Source organism: Choloepus didactylus, chromosome 19, assembly GCF_015220235.1.
Source record: "Choloepus didactylus isolate mChoDid1 chromosome 19, mChoDid1.pri, whole genome shotgun sequence".
Lineage (NCBI taxonomy): Eukaryota > Metazoa > Chordata > Mammalia > Pilosa > Megalonychidae > Choloepus > Choloepus didactylus.
The window spans coordinates 19,519,218-19,536,250 of NC_051325.1; the positions used below are offsets into that span (position 1 = coordinate 19,519,218).

General features: G+C 36.1%; 1 protein-coding gene and 1 pseudogene across 6 annotated transcripts in view; one reads left to right on the top strand and one right to left on the bottom strand.

Moving 5' to 3' along the window:
* The window catches only part of MACROD2 (mono-ADP ribosylhydrolase 2), a 2,227,780-nt gene that overhangs the window by 1,563,107 nt on the left and 647,640 nt on the right, over nucleotides 1–17,033 (bottom strand). The window lies entirely within an intron of this gene.
* Nucleotides 1,348–2,403, top strand: LOC119515940 (annotated as a pseudogene).

A 17,033-nucleotide genomic window follows, 5' to 3' on the forward strand; every position in this document is an offset into this window, starting at 1 on the left:
ATAAATAAACCATTTAAATATATAACAAGAAAAACAATTATGGAGATTATATTTATGGAACACACAAATATTATAAGCCTGAGAAATAATAATAGAACTTACAAAGAACAGAAACTAGAGAGAAAACAAGCAGAAAAGTGTAAATGTGCCGATACTTAAATTTCGCATACGGAAGGGTTAGGAGAGAATGCCTGAAGCTGACAAATCAAGTAATAGTGATTTGAGAATATATTCTAGATGTTTAAGGTTTCCAAACAAAGAGTAAACCAACAAAGATTAAATAACAGAAGGAGGGTTGGTGTAGGAAGAGCTATATAGGTATGTACTAGCTTCATAGCTGACCATATTTGAGGTTATTTATTCCAGTGCATAGGATAAAAATTACCAGATACTAGCATTTACATAAAACTTTATACTTTATTTGTATAAATAAATAAAATGTGTATATTATTTTATTGATTTAGAAAAAAAATAGAACCTGCTACAATGAAAATTTAATTTGTTATCCTTAAGAAGAGTACATTCAAAGCACCCAATCATTACACTTCTGAGGATGAGAGAAATAGCAGGTTATCTGCACTTGGTAAGTATTCCTAACAGGTGGTATCTTGGTTCCAAATATAATTTGAATTTTGCCTTTACTTCTAAAGTTATTGCTATCTCTTTGGTAGTAAGCCTAGAGATCTTTCTCAGTCATACCAATTATTAAAAAACGCTGCTTTAGAGCACCCAAAACATTGTCATATACTTAGGAATTAAACTGACTGCATTTGTGTATCTGTGTGTGTGTCATAAAAATGAGTCATGAGAAATGATCACGTAGTACTAAATTCTATGATTATAGAATCATAGTTTGTCTAGAAGGTGTAACTGCATGCACACCCACATGCATGCACACACACATACAAATATGCATACATAATTCAATACCTAAAACATCATTTTATTTTAAGGATAAAAGAACAAAGGCAGCTTTCTTGGAAAAATAGACTTGCTCAATACAAATGTCAAGGTTTAAGTTTATGTCGTAATTAAAGACCATTTTTATAGATGTAGTAGCATTTAAAGAACCTCATGGGCTCCATGTATTTTGAGACTATTGTTTGGAACATACACATTTAAAATTGTTATGTGGGTTTTCCCATTTATCACTGACGAGAGCAACAATTTGAAATTCCCTCTCTGGCCTTCCTGGGCAGGGGGTTGGCTTGGGGCTTGTGATACTGAGTTTTCTGGTTGAAGGAAATCCTGCTATAATTGTCTTCCTGGTTTCAGGGGCTTGGCTGAAGCGTCCTTGGAAGTTCAGGAGAACCGACTCACATTGGCTTCAAGGACCTAGATTTTATTATGAATAAAGCTGCTATCAACATTTGTGTCCTTTGGACATCTGTTTTTATTTCTCGAGTAAATCGGAGTAGAATTGCTGGATGTTGTATGTTGGGTCCAGGTGGGGCTGCTGGCGTGGCCCTGCTTGCTGCGTATCTGCACATCCCACACCCTCAGCTTTCCCCCGCTCTACACTCTTGGCAGTCTTCAGGCAAATTTTTCACTTACAAGGGATTGTGCATCTTCTACCAAGACTTAGTGGGTGTGATTGAAAGGAGTCCAGAGATAGTTGTGCTTTTACATGGCTTTCCAACTTCCAGCTATGATTGGTACAAGATTTGGGAAGGTCTGACCCTCAGGTTTCATCGAGTGATTGCCCTTGATTTCTCAGTCTTTGGCTTCAGTGACAAATTGAGACCACATCACTACTCCATATTTGAGTAAGCTAGCATTATGGAGGCGCTTTTGTGGCATCTGGGGCTCCAGAACCATAGGATCAATCTTTTGTCGCATGGTTATGGAAATATCATTGCTCAGGAGCTGCTCTATAGGTACGAGCAGAATCGATCTGGTCGACTTACCATAAAGAGTCTTTGTCAAATGGAGGTATATTTCCTGAGACTTACCGTCCTCTCCTCTAGAAGCAACTCAAAGATGGAGGCCCGTTGTCACCCATCCTCACATGTTAATGAATTTCTTTGCATTCTCTCAAGGTCTCACCCCAGTCTTTGGGCCATATACCCGACCCTCTGAGAGCAAGCTGTGGGACATGTGGGCAGGGATCCCCAACAAGGACAGGAACTTGGTCATTGATAGTCTCTTACAGAACATCAAAGTCAAAGGAAGAAGTTTAGAAGACGCTGTGTGGGAGCTCTTGCCCCTGTAATTATTCCCATTCATTGTATCTATGGGCCATTGGATCCTGTAAGTCCTTATCCAGAGTTTTTGGAGCTGAAAAGGAAAATGCTACCATGGTCCACAATGTCAATTCTGGATGACCCCATTAGCCACTATCCACAGCTAGAGGACCCCATGGGCTTCTTGAATGCATATATGGGCTTCATCGACTCCTTCTGAGCTGTAAAGAGTAGCTTCCCTGTATTACCTCCTCTACTCCCTTATCTGTTGTGTATTCCACTTAGAAAGAAATGCCCAAAAGAGTCCTGGCCACCAAACACTATTCTTTCACCAAAGTCCACTTACTCACATTGGTGAACAGTATATTGTAAAAAGCCAGCAGAAACTCTGCCTAAGGGTTGACCTAATATTCCACTCTCCATTCCTTTGACATCTAACCAAGTGTATGGACTTGACTTTGTCTTTGTGTTGTTAGGAAATTCTGATGGAGCACTACTACTCACTGATGTGGAAAGAGAGGCGCAGACATTCTTTTTTCTAAGACTTTTAGACACGTCTACGGATTTTCTTCTGAAATATATAGAAATGTTAATTTCTGTCCTAGCCCCAATTGAAATAAAAAAGTAAAGAATGAGGAGAGAGGGTGCCTTTGAATGACTCTGAGCAACACAGCTTCAAGTGAGACTGAGTTTCCCGTCATAACTTTGGATTTAGCTTCATCAGCTGTTTCTAATTATAGACGTTTTGTTAAAACAGATTTTGGTTTAAATAACGCAGTATTCTAAGCATGCTTTAAGACTATGATTTACCTACATGTATACATGTATTTTATACTAAACCAGCAGACACTTTCTCTGGCAGAGTAGGGAATCTTATTAAACATGCTTAATTTCTGAATAAATTGAACTAAATTCAAACTATTTCAGAATTTCCTAAAATCACAAGACATTAAGGACCAGTAGCTTCTGTGCCAAAGATTTACTGTTATTAGCTGGAAAGACCAATTCTAACAGCAAATAACAATCTTTGGCTATTCATACCTCAGTGCTTAGAAGCATGTCCCTCCTGAGTTAAAAGTGGAGGAGGATCATTGTATAGTCCAAGTTACCATGCTAAATGTACACTGATTCCTTTTACAATGATTGCTTAACTTCTCGTTGGTTGTCTCAGAGGGGCTTTCTCATGAGGCTCAGCAATTCCTTTGCTTTCAGACAGGAAAGTTCCAGAAACTTTAAGAACAAATTCTGAAAGACTTATGAGCAAATGGTGCTGAATCCTCTTTTTTAGCTACAGTTTCATTGTCAGTCAAAACAGAATTATTAAATGATTATTTTAAATTCATTTTTATTAGCAACTTCAAGCATAACAACTTTGAAACTGGAATAAATGTTTATTTTCTATTAATAAAAATGAATTTTGACAAAAAGAAAAGATTGTTATGTGTTCCTGGTGAATTGAACTTTTATAATTATGTAATATCTCTCTAATAATTTCCTTTGCTCTGAAGCCTTGTTTATCTGATATTGATATGGAAACTAGTATTTTTTTTAAAATTAATGTTTGCACGGTATATCTTTTTCCATCCTTCTATGTAAACCTACCTATGTTGTTGAATTTGAAATGAATTTCTTGTCAACAGCATATTGTTGGATCATGTTTGTTTACTTGTTTTAATCCACTATGCCGATCTCTGTTTTCCAATAGTGTAAATGGTGTATATTTGTACTATTTACACTTTTAGCAGTTTTATTGATTCACATACCACACAATTGGCATTTAAAATATATTCAATGGTTTTTGTATGTTCAAAGACTCGTGCATCTATCACCACAGTTAATTTCTGAATATTTTCACCACCCCTAAAAAAAACTCATATCCATTAGAAGCTATTCCCCATTTCCTCCAAACTCCGTAGCTCTAAGCAACCCATACTCTATTTCCTATCTCTACAGATTTGCCTATTATGGACATTTCCTATAAATGGAACCATACAACATGTGGTATTTTATGACTGACTCCTTTCACACAGCATAAGGTTTCCAAAGTTCATCCATGTTGTAGCATGTATCAGTACTTCATTCCTTTTTAGGGCTGAAAAATATTCCATTTCACAAGTATACCACATTTTGTTCATCCATTCATCAGTTGACATTTGGTTTGCTTCCACTTTTTGGCTATATGAATAATGCTGCTATGAACATTCATGTAGAAGTTTTTATGTGAATATATGTCTTCATTTCTTTTGGGATACATCTAAGAGTTGACTTGCTGGGTCATATGGTAACTCTATATTTAAGGTTTTAAGGAAGTGCCACACTGTTTTCCACAGCAGCTGCAAAATTTTACATTCCTACTAGCAATGTATGAGGATTCAGATGTTTCCACATTCTCACAAACACCTGTTATAATCTGTCTTTTTGATAAAAACCATCCTAGTGGGTGTGAAGTGGTATCTCATTATGGTTTTGATTCACATTTCCATGATGGTTAATGATATTGAACATCTTTTCATGTGCTTATTGTCCATGTGCATATCTTCTATGGAGAAATACTATTCATATTCCTTGCTCAATCTAAAATTGGATGATTTGTATTTTTATTATTGAGTTCTAAGTGTTCTTTGTATATTTGGATACAGGTAACCCATTAGATATATGATTTGCAAATATTTCTCCCATTCTGTGATTTGTCTTTCACTTTTTCAATGGTGCCTTTTGAAATATTAAAGTTTCAATTTTGATAAAGTCCAATTTACCTAATTTTTCTTGTCCTTGTGCTTTTGGTGTCATACCTAAGAAGGCTTTGCCTAACCCAAGGTCATGAAGATTTACTCATACATTTTCTTCTACAGTTTCATACTTTTAGCTCTTAATATATATCTATTATCCACTTGGAATTATTTTTTTTTTTTTATGGTGTAAGTAAGGGGTACAACTTTGTTCTTTAATTTTGGATGTCTGGTTGTTCCAGCATCATTTGATGAAAAGGTTATTCTTTCCCCATTGAATTGTCTTGGTACCCTTGTTGAAAATCAGCTGACCCTCAATGGAATGGTTTGTTTATGGACTCTGATTTATATTCCATTGAAATATATGTCTCCTCTTATGCCAGAACCATACTCTCTTGATTACTGTAGCTTTGTAATAAGTTTTGAAATTGGAACATGTGAGTATTCCAACCTAGTTCTTCTTTTTCAAGATTGTTTTGGTTATTCTGGGTCCTTTGCATTTCCATAGACCATTTACATTTAACATAGTAATTTATTGATATAGTAGCACTTAAATCTGTCATTTTATTACTTATTTTCTCTGTTTCTTGTTCCTCTGTTTCCTTCTTAACTTCCTGTGGGCTATTTGAACATTTTTAAGATTCAATCTTGATTTATTTATCTTGTTTTTTGTTTGTTTGTTTTAGTATATTGCTTTGTATAGTGTTATTAGTGGTTGCTCTAGATTTTATGATATGCATACATAACTAATCACATTCTACTGGTATCAGTGTTTTACCACTTTCAGTAAAATGCAGAAACCTTGCTTCCATTTATGCCCCTTTACACTCCCTGCATAAAAAATATAATAGTCCTAAGTATTTCCTCTACATACCATGAGCACTACGTCAGATGGTTTTATAATCTGCTTCAATTATCAAATATGCCATAAGGAACTCAGAAGGGGTAGGGTGTTCTATTAAATTTACCCTTAGTTTTATGCATTTCAATGTTCTTTTTTTCTTTATGACATTCTAAGCTCTCTTCTGTTCCATTTCTTCTGTTACCATTTTCTTTCTGCTTAGACAACTTCCTTTAATCATTCTTTAAGGGTAGGTTTGCTACCCACAAATTTTTTTTTAGTTTTCCTTTTAAAATTTATTTCCTGTTCATTCCTGAAAGATATTTTTCACCAGATATAGAATTTGTAACTGACAGTTCTTTTCTTGCAGTACTTGAAAAATGTGCCACTCTTTCTGGCCTCCTTGGTTTCTGATGTAAAATCTGTTGTCATTTGATCTGGTATTCCCCTATAAGTAATGTGTCATTTTTCTGGTTACTTTCAAGATCCCTTCTTCATCTTTCATTTTCATGAGTTGAAATATGATGTGCATTGGTGTGGATTTCTTTGAGTTTACCCTATTTGAGGTATGCTCAGCTTCTTGAATCGGGATGCTTATGTCTTTTGCCATTTAGGGGAAGTTTTCAGTCATTATTTCTTTGAATATATTTTCTGCCTTACTCTTTTGCTCCTCTATTTATGGGATTCCAGTGATAAGAATATGAGTCCCTTTGTTTTTGTCCCACTGGTCCCTGATGCTCTGTTGTTTGTTTGTTTTAATTTCCCTCTGGGTTCCAGATTGGGTAAATTCTATTGATATGTCTTCACCTTCACTGATTCTATCCTCTGTCACCTCCACTCTGCTTTTGAGTCCATAATGTGAGATTTTTATTTAGGTGATTGTATTTTTCATTTCCATAATTTCCATTTGGTTCTTTTTTATTCTATTTATCTGCTAAGATTTTCTATCTTTTTTTCATTTATTTCAAGAGAATTCATAATTGCTTAAGAAGCATTTCTAAGATGGCTACTTTAAAATCCTTACCAGATGTTTCAGACATTTTATTTCTCTTAGCATTTGCATTTGTTGATTGTCTTTCTCTTTCTTGTTGTGATTTTCCTGGTTCTTGGTATTGTATCCTGGACATTTCAGATATTATAATATGAGACTCTGTATTCTATGTAATCTTATTATTTATTTATTTTTAAAATGCAGTACCCTTATTGAGATCTTGCATGAGGGCTGATGGGTGTGTATGTTCAGCTCCCTGCTGGGTCTCATGAACACCATCCTGGGGAAAATGGGGAACTGACTCACACTACCTTATTGCAGATGCATAAGTAGAAATTCAGCTCATCTTTCTGCCCCATTGACACTTTTCCCGTGAGAGTAGTGCACCAACTTATTGCCTCTGAGTGGAGATGAGATGTAAGATCAGCTTCCCTCTGAGCCCTGACAACACTAGGGTCATGATGGGGGGAAGAAAAATACCAACTAGTCCTACCTCCCATCAGCTCATTCCATCTCATTAATATCAGAGGAGGGTTGGAGGCTCAGCTCCACTGAGACCACCTGACAACAGAGAGAGAGGGAACAGAAGCACCAACCAGGTCTGTTTCACACAGCCTTGTTCAGTTTCCTTGATGCCAGGTGGGGGGTAGAGGTTCAATTTGTTGATGGGTCCAGCTGACACTAACCTGGGGAGAATCTGAGCACTGCCTACTTCAGAAAGCTGGAAAATGAAAGATCAGTTCCCTAGTTGGCCCCGCCAACCCTCCCTAAGCAGGAGAAATCAGATGCCACCTGTCTCCCCAGGCATGGGCTAGCAGATTAGCTCCTTCTTGGACTGTCCCACACACTGAGCAAGGGAATCAAAGTATGTTGTCTCATTCTGCAGGGCCTGAGGTACGGGGGAGGTAGATCAACTTCCGGCTTAGTAGAACAAAAACCACGGAGGGAGGAAGGTGTGATTTTTCCATTAGTGTTTGACAGGCATTTTTAAAAAAATTCTGTTATTGGCCACCCCTTTCTTAGCTGTTTAACTAAGGAAAACGGGCCTTCATTGGTGTGTTTTTTGTGGACTGTTTCTGATGGCAAATCTGGGTTAGAGGCTTTTGCAGTACCTTGTCTAGGATATGTAGGAGGCCATAACAAAACCAAAGGAACTCACCAACATGTACTTCCTCAAGTCCCAAAATGCATAGGCAGCCCACATTCTCCTTTGGTCCTTCAGAGACTTTTATGCTTATCTGTTGTGTTCTGTCTACTTTTCTGGTTTTAAGAGGGAGGACATAGGAGGAATGGGGCTACTCCATCTTGGTGGAACTGGAAGTAATATTTCATTTTAACATTATGAAATGTCCATTTGTATCTTTTCCACTCCACTGACACACCCTTATGTTTCCTCCAACAATATCATAGGAGGATTAAAATATTTGAATGAAGGTACAAAATCATTCCTGTTGTTGTTTGTATGCAGGCAAACATTCATTTACATTTATCTAAAAGTAACTGTAAACATTTGAAAATAATTATATGGTTAAGTCACTTCAATTAGATAAAACAGTTGGATGAGAACACAAAAGAACATCTCAAACAACAGCTGAGTAGAAGATTTTAATCTCATTACAACTGATGTCAGCATTCTACCTGAGGCAAAACTAAGTGTAGCAGCTTCCACCCACAGCCCCAACTGATCACACATTCACACTGAATAACCACACAGGAGAATGTGTGTTAATAAAGGGATACAGAACACACAGACTTTTTACTTGGGTTTTTTTTTTTATACTTTTTAGTCCTTTAGTAAGCTAGTACACAATATAGTCAGAGCATTATGGGCATATCAGAAGTGTTCTTTGGAATTTCCTAATCCTATCCTTGGTGCCAACAGATGAAACACTGAGATGGAATGCTGATTGGATATGTTCCTTGTGGGAAGAAGAGAACTATGAGCTTTTGGAGTAGGATAAAACCTAATTCAGAGTAAAAGTTCCACCTTGGTAAAGTTACTTAATGTCTTAGAACCTAACCTTCCTTGTCTATAACATGGACAAGCTGCTAATTCTCATAAAGGATTAAATGAAAGCTCATAAAGTAAATTTCATAGTAATCAGCTCAAAGAAAATGCTAAATAGTATATATTTGACCCATGATTTTGCACTGACAAAGCAGTGAAGCTAGAGTTCACATATCTCAGGACCACCAGGATTTGCTTTGACATCCCCCCAAATTCTATTAATGGATAAAATCCCAACTCTGCAATACAGAATACCAACCAAAGAACATTATGGATCCCCAGACCTGTATTTCCTAAGTGTCTTTCCCAAAAGTGTTTAAAAACAAACAAACAAAAAAATAAATAAATAAAAAACTTGGTCTCAAAACACACATATAATTACTTTGAATAAATATAAAAATTCTAACTTCCTGATACACCTTTCCCTACAAGTCATCAGATTTCAAGTACACTTTTTCTAAAGATATATTCAAGGACAAAACTTCAGAATTGCTATTTTAATTCTCTAATTTTTTATGAAGAGTTGTTTGAGGATTAAAAGGAATTTTTAAATCATATGTATAAAAAGTAAAGGTTTGCCTACATTTATCCCTCACAGATAAGGGGAAGAATCCCCATAATTAAAGAGTTGTTCATTCCTCCCTTTACCCCAGTATTCTCTTAAACTGAAGGGTAGTTTGGGGTTAAGTAGAGTTTCTGAAGATCAAACTACTGTCATAAATTCTATTTCTTTGGCCTACAGAGACAAGGGAACACCTGAAATGATAAACCCCGTTTCTCCAACTTAATTTTCTCTGAAAAAATAAGTCAGATTTTCTTAGATTTTAATCCTAGCTCACCAATGATGGGGTACACCTGCCCTTGCAAATCGTTTTGCTACTGGGCTTCCATCTTCTAAGTGGCAATAGCACAGTGCTCCATATTCAACAGGCATCCTCTCATCTAGCCTGACAACACCTTCAGAGTCAAGGAAATGTCAACAGCCATTACTGCTCTCATTTAGTGACAGAGAAATCAAAGCTCTGAGAATCTTAGTATTTCCCGAAGGGTAAGCTACAAGTCATGGATGATTCATAGGCAGCATTTGAGGGAAGAGAAATATTGGCTTTGAGGGCTGAAGAGAAAAACTGGCAAAACATAGGGGCATGGGAGGGATATTAGAAATCTAAATTAATAGCAGCCAGAACATATCAAGCTGGCAAAAAAAAAAGGATTAAGAAGAGCAAAACAGCTATGCAGAACCCAGGGCAATAAGCCATTCCTGAGAGTTGAGCTCTGTGGACAGCTGATTGTTAGTGCCACTAAAGTCCAGAGGCTACATCATCAAATACTCCCTTAAACGTTATAGTGGGTGGGAAATCATGCCTCAGAATTTTGCAATAACTTGGATAGTGGAAGATTTAAGGTTTGAAGGGATATCTCCCTGTTTCTTAGTTTAAATTGGACTAGGTCCTGCAATGCCAACTTTGATGGACATTAACTAGCTGCCCATGCCCCAGAATTCTGGTTTGGAGTAGGTATTTTAAACAAGCTTCCCTGTTGCCCAACAAAGTTTGCATTACCCACCCACCTATATACCCCAATGTCTTCTCCATGTGCGTTCTACTTTTCTTTTGGCCACATCTATTTTTGAGGGTGTGTGTAGTCACTTACTACTTTCCTGAAAAAAAAAAAGGTGTCTTCCTCATGAGTTTTATCCTCCAGCCTAACCACAGGATATGAATAATCTATATTTTACTGTACTATGAAGATAAAGAAACACGAGTTAGGCAGCATAAAAGTCAGAGAACTCAAAGGTCAATGAAATTTAAATGAATGAGAAAAGGAGTCATATTTGAGAAAGTATTCAAGGGGTCACTGCATCATTCCAAGGTCAGGTGAAATAAAGAATAAAACAAAGATGTCCTGGTACTAGGTTCAGCATGCCCGTCACTAGGCTTTCTGACCTCCCTGATGAGAAATTTTTGAGGAAAAAGATAAAAAGCATATACTTTTATCTCTGAAAAGGATTAGAGAAATTAAACTTTTTATTAAATGCAATATTCATTTAGTGCCATCCTGGAAATGAATTCAATTCATCATTCAAAAATGGAGTTTCAGCTTTAAAATAACTCAATACATATCCATGCATATACAGTCATGAGAAGAATGTTGTAAAATTGTAGGCAACTTTACAGCAGAAAAAGGATAACATCTCAGGAAAAATCTCATTCAAAGTTTAAGATTGATTAAAATTTAACTTAAAGAATATTAAACTGTCTTTTTTATCTTTTGCAATTTTGGTTTTACTCAAAAATATAAAATTCTGTTCTCATATATTCCTTTACAAAATAATTAAAGTGCATAGTCATGTCTCAAATAAGAATGTACTGCAGACAAAATTTGTGCAGGGAAATTATTCAAAATATAACTCATATGTTTTATTTGAAATTAGGACTACATCTTCATTCCTTTTTATTCTGGAGATATCTATGTAAGATGAGTGAACAAGATCCTGATCCACTTCAGCCATCTTTGCAATTTATAACAATTGCAATGGCAGAATTGATCACCCTCAATCAATCAGTACCCCAGGTCACCTGGCATATTTATAAATAAAAATCTATTGCCAACAGTAACCAATTCGTTTCTCTTTTCCTCAATATAACTTACTGTGTCAGGAAATATGAAGTATGACAGAGACTATTCTTGACCTACGTTCTACATCTGATCCAACTGCAAGAGAAGGAAAACATTTTCATGACATCCATGTATTGCTGAGGAAGCAAGACTTATCTTCCAGCCATGTGTAATTTAATATTATTACTTAAATCACTATTTGAGAACAAATAAAGGGATTATTGAATCAAAAGTTAATTTAATTTATACTAGACAACTATGCATTGCATTAAGAAATTGATTTTACTACCTTATTCTATCAGAGTCTTAGGATAAACCTAATCTTAATTTGTATGTTTCCAAAAACAATCTTCATGATGAAATTGCACAGAGAGAAAGACAGAACAATTTATTGCATGTATGGAGACATTGTATCATGGAAGTTATTCATTCAACTATTCACAGTTACACTACTAGATGAAAAGGAAAAAAAAAAAAATCTCACTTTTCCCCTCCAACTTGAATATCTCTTGGATAAAAAGATAGAGTGACAGTGAGTATGGACAGTTCAAAAACACAATGTAAATTACTGTGGGGGGTGATATATGGGAACTCCGTACTACCTACATGCTTTTTCTGTAAACCTACAAATGTTCTAATTTTTTTAAAATAATAAATCAATTACAGATCTTCATTTAAAAGTGATTTTTATGAGGAAGTCATAGTATCATTATTCCTCAAAACAAAACTAATGGCTAGTACTGATAGAGAGCTTCTCAGTCAACACCTTCAGTCCCTGTCTACTAGGCCTTCTTGCATTCAATTCCCACTTAAGGCCTAATTCACCTTGTGATGTTGGCTTCCTCCAGGTTTCCTACCTTATGCATGATGTTTTCTTCTAGTTATTTATTCAATCACTCATTCCCTCATTTACTCAGCAAAAAGTAACCAAGAATCTTATTTGTGCTAAGCAAGGTGCAAAGAACTAGGAACCCAAAAGATAAATAAGACACATTCCTGCCCTCAATGAGAAACCATGCAAGTCCATGCCACTGTAAGAAAGTGCTCAATATTAATAGGAACTCTCTGGCCTGCCACCTTATGATGCTTATTTTTCCCTTGCTTCCCTTCCACAGTGGAAGACTCTTTAACTACCTATATATTTCAATTTATATTCTCAAAAACATAAAAACAGCCAAAGGTGGCTTTAAGAAGACTTTTCCTTACAGGCTGATGAAAGAATGCACTTATCTGGGTTTTTACAAGTCTAACGGTCTTCAGTTAATTTCCTTATTATCTCTCTTTATTCATTCTATTCTCATATACAGAACTATCCCCCCTTAGAGGGATCTTTAAAGTTATCTGAAAACTTTGTTTGGGCAATAGACATTTGTTTAAGCAAAATCTTACCTCTGCCCAAAATATACGGCAGATAAAAGCATACAAAGAGGGTGAAGAGAGAAAAGGAAAATCTTAGAGCAAATTTTGACAAGCATGGTAAGTCAACAGCCTTATTTAAAAAAAAAAAAAAAAAAAGAGCCTCAGAGATACTAAGGTGCATATCATCCTACAGGGAGAAAATGACAAAGATGTTGAAAATTGTTATCCCTGCTTTTGTGGATTTATAGCCTAAAGCCCTCATCTTCCTTTCTACAAATGAGAGGTGGCCATCAGGGTTAGGTGGTGCATTGTGAAACTGCTGTTTCCCGTTTCTAGACTGGATGCTTAAATATCTCTTATAGTGTCACCTGGGACAATTATGATATATAAAGAAGTATGAGTTGTTTTTCTCAGTACTCACTTTAGTTAAAACTATGTGGTAAGAGGGGAATTGCCAAGCTAGTCCTTAAAGAAAGACTGGTGAGATAGCTAAGGAAAGGAAGGGAAGGGAAGGTCAATAAATTAGAGGTGGAGCCAAATAAATCGATTTCATGGAGTTTAAGTTTGAATTGATGTGGAAAGTGGCTACCAGTATGTGTCAGATGACTATGCTGTGTGTCATTAACAGTGACTATAAATTAAGAGATTTCAACATAGTTCCATTTGAATAACTGTAAGATATGAGTTTTTCAAGGGCAAGGGTAACATTTTATTCCTCTTTTACACTTCCAGCACCTAGCAGACTGAATGGCAAAGACAAAAACTTGATAAATGTGTGAATGAATGAATAAATCCTACTTCTTTATCAGGGATTGGGCAAAGGGTGAAAATTTACTAATCTAGATTCTGCCTTGAGAATATGTGAAAAATAATCAAAAATCATCTTCCATATATAATTACCCCAGCTAAAATAAATTGCAATGATCAATTTTAAAAGCAAGGCAGACAGCAATTGAAAAGGCTTGATGTAAAAATACAACTTATTTACATAAGACAGGTTGATAAGCAAGTTTGCAAACCATATTGTTAACTTTAATTAAAAAAGGAAATTGATACATATAGTATCTATTCCCAAGTCTAATTTTCCCTATATAATTATTATTTCATGGCAATAGGACATCAAAGAACATTTAAAAGGGGGTCAAAGAAAATGTAAAGACACTACCTTCTTTTTTTTTGAAACATAACTATTTTAATTTTACAGTCTTGTCAACACATGTATTTACCTTTATCCTTGTATAATTACGGTAGGGTTCTTTTTAAGCTAACACACTACAAACATATGAAAACGATAATTTAAAAAATGTTCTTTTTTAAGATTTGTATTAAACATCTTTGAGTAGATGCACCCGATTTAATTATTTCTCCATATTTACATTGTTTCCATTTTTCCCTAGAATTTTCCAACTATTGTGCTGTTGACATTCTGGTGTACAGAGATGGGATTCAAGTGTGACGAGATCCCAGCCCGCTGGATGGCCTGCGGTGACTGGGCCCCCAGACTAGTAGCCTCAAGCTTCAAGAAGCATCCTTGACTGATTACTTCAGTGAGCTATACAAATATTATCATTTTCCATTTTTCCAATTTTATGAAAAAAAGTTGAGGGGCACTTTAATGATGATGCAGCAATTGTCTTCAGCTTCTATTCTATACTGGTTATTGAACTTGGATTGGTTTTACATTTGAGTTTTTTTTTTTAATTAAGATTTATTCATATACCATACAATCATCCAAAGCATATAATCCATTGATCACATTGCCATCATATGGTTGCTCATTCATCACCCCATCTATTTCTTTTTAAATTTTCCTTTTACCAGAAAAAAAGTGAAAATAAGAATAAAAAGTTAAGAGTAAAAACAGAATACCCAAATTGTCCCCCCACCCTATTTTTCCTTTATTTTATTTTATTGTTTTGCCTCTGTTTTTCTTTTTTTTTTTTAATCTTCATTTTATTGAGATATATTCACATACCACGCAGTCATACAAAACAAATCGTACTTTCGATTGTTTACAGTACCATTACATAGTGGTACATTCCTCACCTAAATCAATCCCTGACACCTTCATTAGCACACACACAAAAATAACAAGAATAATAATTAGAGTGAAAAAGAGCAATTGAAGTAAAAAAGAACACTGGGTACCTTTGTCTGTTTGTTTCCTTCCCCTATTTTTCTACTCATTCATCCATAAACTAGACAAAGTGGAGTGTGGTCCTTATGGCTTTCCCAATCCCACTGTCAACCCCTCATAAGCTACATTTTTATACAACTGTCTTCGAGATTCATGGGTTCTGGGTTGTAGTTTGATAGTTTCAGGTATCTACCACCAGCTACCCCAATTCTTTAGAACCTAAAAAGGGTTGTCTAAGGACACTACCTTCTTAAGCAATTCTTCCTGCTCTCTTCCCCCAAAATATGGATCCCAGCTCATTCTACATATTTATTTAATATGGTGTGCTGCTGAGAAAGCAAGGGTATAGTTTGTTCTCTGATATAGTCTCAGATGAGAATGGTTGAGTCTAGTTCCCATTATTTTGAATCTGGGTTGGCCTTGCAATTTGCTTTGACCAATGCAGGGGAAGTGACATTTTGGGATTTCTGCATCTAGGCCTAAAGAGCACCTGCAGCTTCTGCATCCCCAGCTCATCAACCTAGACCTCAGGCTAGACTGCAGAAGGATTAGAGCTTCATGGGGAAAGGCCCTGGAGGAAGAGAAGCCACCTTGGACCTTCTAGCACCCAACAAGCTCCCAGCTGAATGAACGCAGCTGAATGAGTGACTTCAGCTACACCACCGAAGAAGAGAATCTCCCAGCTGAACCCAGACAATCCATAGAATCATGAGAAATTACAAATTGTTGTTTTAAGTCACTAAGTTTTGAGGTATCTTTTTTTTTTTTTTTTAAGCAGCAACAGACAAATGAAATAGCAAGCAATTACAGTGCAGCTTGATAATTCTGGAGTGAAGTACAAAGTGCAAAGGAGGACAGAGCAAAGAAAGCTACCAGGTGAACACCTACGATGAGCTAGCACTATGCAGGGAATAACCAAAGAGACATAAAAATGAGGCTGTTGCTATAAACACACAATTTTGCTGGAAAATGATGGCTATCATTTGTAATGATTTGAGATTACCTAAATTATGAGCAGTACGATTGTAACTCTATGGTCAATAAGAGTTCAGAGAAAAAGATGTAGTGTGGACTAGTTGGGAGGCTTGAGCCAGGACCAAATGAAGAGGGAGAAGCCATCCAGGTAGAAGGAAGAACTGAGTAAAAAGGCAAGAGGCCTAGGAGGGATGATGATAACGATCTCTCTTAAAGTACAGGTGGGAACTGTGGACAGCAAAATGTAATCTCTTCTTTATTTTCTCACTCTGCAGTCTCAAAACTTGTTCCCTAAAAATGTATAATGAATATTGACCCTACTTTTCTTTGAATCAGTCAAAACAATAAGAGAACTGCTTAGAAAAGGGAGCAAAATATCACCCATCTTCAAATTACTGTTGGAAAGCAGATTTGCAAAATATTTCCTTCTTTTTTCCCCATAGGATTCTTTATTCTATTTAGGCAAAGCACATATTAGTCAGCAACATTCTTATTACTATAACTAGGTCAGATCTACTGAAACAGTTGACCTTAATACTTGACGCTATCAATACAAGAAAGGTTATAGCAACTATTTTATATTGCCATTTGCTACAAATTTTCAGTGCATTTCAAGAAAGTTGCAATGGCTTCCAATTTCTACAATGTGGATGCACAGCATTGAATGCTTCAACAGTCAGTAAGGAGCCTGACCCTGGCATCAAGAAGTTGAGAATGCCTTTTTGGCCAAAAGAGTGGAAAGAAAGGCAACAAAATAAGGTTTCAGTGGCTAAGAGATTTCAGATAGATTTGAGAGGTTGTCCTGGAGTTACTCCTATACAAGCTTCAGCTAGATATGCCATATGGCCACAGTATAATAAACCCAAGTCAACAGTAATCCCGAAAATCCTAAAGAATATCCAGATCCCTATCTAAGACTCTATAAAAGTTTCACTCACTAAGTTTATTCTTCAGAAATTTAAATCCTCCAGAGAGCTCCAATGCCAGCTAAGTCCCAAAACCCAGAGGCAACAGCCTCTTCAAGAACATCAACCAGATGTGTCCCCTTTTCCCATAATGTTGACACCCCTTTTCAACAGGAACAAGTTAGGGTGATCATTCCCTAGACATCCCTGAAGATCGGGAAACGGATTAAACTAGAGGAAGGGTTAGCAACAGACAAAACAGAATTTAACAAAGGATTATGAATGC